Source organism: Dipteris shenzhenensis, chromosome 23 (assembly GCF_047967505.1).
Source record: "Dipteris shenzhenensis isolate YYH24624 ecotype China chromosome 23, Dip_SZ_1.0, whole genome shotgun sequence".
In the NCBI taxonomy this organism is placed as follows: domain Eukaryota; kingdom Viridiplantae; phylum Streptophyta; class Polypodiopsida; order Gleicheniales; family Dipteridaceae; genus Dipteris; species Dipteris shenzhenensis.
In genome coordinates, this window is record NC_141618.1 from 41941035 (window position 1) to 41944514 (window position 3480).

Consider the following 3480-nt stretch of genomic DNA (forward strand, 5'->3'; position numbering starts at 1 on the left):
ACTATGTGACTAGATGTATCCTTGACATAGCATGAGGCAAAACCTTGAGGGGGGATATGTTGGGATATTTGTGATCAAGGGCTTGCTCTAAGGTGCATGTGTGTATCTAGTAGCAGTCACGTGTGTGTGTGTGTGTGTGTGTGTGTGTGTGTGTGTGTGTGTGTGTTACATCTTTCATGTCTGTCTTTATGGAAATCTCATGGCAATCCAAGCATGGCAGAAAAAGTCTCAGGCTGTTTTTGATGCATCACATTTGTTCTCCCAAGATGCATGGTGGATTGAACATCACATATATTTAAGTGCATATCCTTGCCCACAGGGGAAAAATGTTGCTGCAATTTCTACAAGGTGATCAGCCTTGGGCTCTTATGATTAGATCTCTGCTCACTCATATCAGTATTTCTGTGTTTGGTCATTGGCAACTCCATCAATGGGATTCCCTTTTTGGCTACACTGATGGTACTTTGCATGGCTGTCCTTTTGTCTCCCGCCTACTTCTTGACTGAAAGCATGTTCTTTCTCATATGGAATGGAATGGTCAGCAGTCTTTTCTTGGGAACTCTTTGAGAGCTGAAAGCATTCACTGGTCGAAAGTCTTTCAACCTCCTTTTACTTTACAGGAACCTCGACTTTCCTACTTTGTCTCGTTTAAAGGCATCACCTCCATTGCTGATGCTATTAATGATGCTGGTACTGTGCTTCCTTTTTCTCTGGCAGCCACCACATATGGATTGGGCTCTCATTATTGTCCTTTGTGGCAACAAATTACTTCTATGCTTTCACTTTTTGTTCCGATTCCTCCTTTGGAACTCCAAGACCTGCTGGAAGATTGCACTTTGACTTCTCTGCTCGTCCTTTGAGGCTATCTCAAATTACTATGCCTACATTGTATAAAATCCTTTTGCCTCAACCTTGGGTTTCAGAGAGAGGTGATTCTGTTTGGCGAATGCATCGCTCAACCAAGTGGTGGAGGAAAAGATTAAAATAACTTTGGGCCTATAAAGTGCCGCTTCGGCAACAGGTTTTCTTTGGCGAGTTCTTTTGGGAGTGTTTCCATCTGGATAGCTATTGGCTCATCGACACATTGCTCTTGCACTTTGCCATAGATGTTCTGCTTCTTCGAAGATTGTGCCTCACTTATTTTGGCATTGTCCATGCTCTCATGAGTTTTTTGATCTGCTTCGACAGTGCCTGCAAGCGAGATTCCCATCTGTTCCGTTTGGGAAGTTCTTCTAGCGATTTGGGTTTCATCCATCCAGACCGGAGTTTCATCTTTTCTTCGTTTGGGTTCGCTACTAGGAACTATGGACTTTATGAACATATAGGAATTGTAAAGTCTTTGGTGATCCTACTTTCTCTTTGTTTGGCTGCAACAATCTTTCTTTGATTGCTTGCAAACCCACTGCATAGATCATGAGGTCTTTTTGGCATATACTGAAATTTTTAGTTGATGTAATTGTAGCACCTTGTTTTGAGGTTGCTACTCATGTAAATATAATCAATCAAAGATTTCACCAAATAAAATGTGTGTGTGTGTGTGTCTCATATCTTTTGGCATTGCTCTGAGACACATAATTTCTTAGGCATCCTTCAGCATAGATTGAGATTGAGATTTTCTCAGACTGTTTTTGGCAAGCATTTCTAGTTGTTTGGGATCCATCCTAAACGGCCGGACTTTGATTTGTTCTTTACTGCTTATATTAGCATGTATATTTATCCTACATGGACATTTTCACTTGATGTATTATTTCAGCTTGCCAGTTTTTTTCCTAGATAGCTATCTTGTAGTATAAAGCATTTAGAGCTTTCACCCCAAAAAAAAAAAAAGTGTGTGTGTGTGTTTCACCAAAAAAAAAAAAAAAAGGTGTGTTTCACCCAAAAAAAAAAAAGGGGGGGGTGTGTGTGTGTAGTGAAGCACACTTAGTGATGATGTAAGGAGGTGCCTATGATATAGGAGTGATCTCCTTTGATGTAGGAGAGGTGTCTTTGATTTAGGCCAACCTCCCACACACTCTATAAAAGAGAGTTACCTCTCTCACAATAAATAGAACACCATTTTGGCTTCATCTTGTGTTCTCATATCTTGAGTCATCATGCATCTATTCTCTTCCATCAATTCTCAACAAAGCCATTGTTTGACTGCTCGCCTCCGTGGGTATTTTGGTCCTTCACTTGGGCTGCATCTATAGGCTCTACGCTGTGCCTTGCCCTTTCTCTACTTGCTTGTACATACTGCAGCTGCTCTTTCTCAAGGCTTCCTTGAAGTCGAGGACATAAGAAAGAACGTGCTTGGGGGTCTTTCTTACATGTTGCCACTTGCCCCTGCCTCCCTTCTATAGGCTGACTTTTGTAGGAGGCCCTCCTTGTTCTGTCGACATGCAGACCAATAGGTTTTCGTGATCCCAAAGGCTGCCCTCTCCTTTGCTCTGCCAGATTGATGTGGCTCTGCGCATGCATCCCCTTAGAACACGACTTCCTGCACAGTAGTCTAGGCGGCATGGCCATCCTTGCAGTCATTGCTGCCTGCATGGAAGCCTTTTGGTGCTCCAAGGCCTGCGCAACTTTTCTTGCTGTATGGATGCCTACCTATCCATTGGGCAACCTATTGGCTGCTTTTGCAGCAGAGCTGTCCCTTCTTTGCTTCACAGTGTACTATCTTCTACCCACCACCCCATGAATATGGGGCTTACAATACGGAGTAAGCCCCAATTCAGTGATGGTAAATCCATAGTACAAAAAGAAGCCTGCACTTGCACCCTGGTGGAAAATGCATCTGATGGTATGGAGACACCCATTGTACACCCCATAACATTGAACGATTTAACCAACATCACATATCCATTTCAGTGATGGTAAATCCATAGTACAAAAAGAAGCCTGCACTTGCACCCTGGTAGAAAATGCATGGCTGATAGTATGTACACCCATAACATTGAATGATTTAACCAACATCACAAATCCATCTCTCCTCTCTATATAAATAGTGTAGCTCCTTATAAGATGTGATGTTCATGGTATTAAAATCACCTATTGTACCCATACAATAAACAATATAACAAAGGTGGGGCAACTCAAGAAAGCCAACGGACGGGATCTTCTTAGTTCAATCATCAAACCTTCTTTCATTTAAATTAGCCCTATAAGCCCATCTGCACCTCTATGGCTTGTTTGCAAAGGCCATCTACCATTCAAATTTAGAGCCTGAAAGAAACTCCTTCCACCCATGTCTCTTCAGCCACAACGGTATTTTCAGTGTTTGCTTTCAAGAACAAAATTTTATTTTTTTTAAATTTATAAGACTGATCAAAATATCATTCATGAAACTTTGCCAATAACAGTTCACTTCAAGCTCCCGATCTTAAGTACATGAAAGCATTCGTGAAACTTTGCCAATAACAATTTACTTCAAGCTCCCCATCTTAAGTACATGAAAGCACACTATAACATCCTAGTTGCATGAATTCATTGAAATACAAAGAT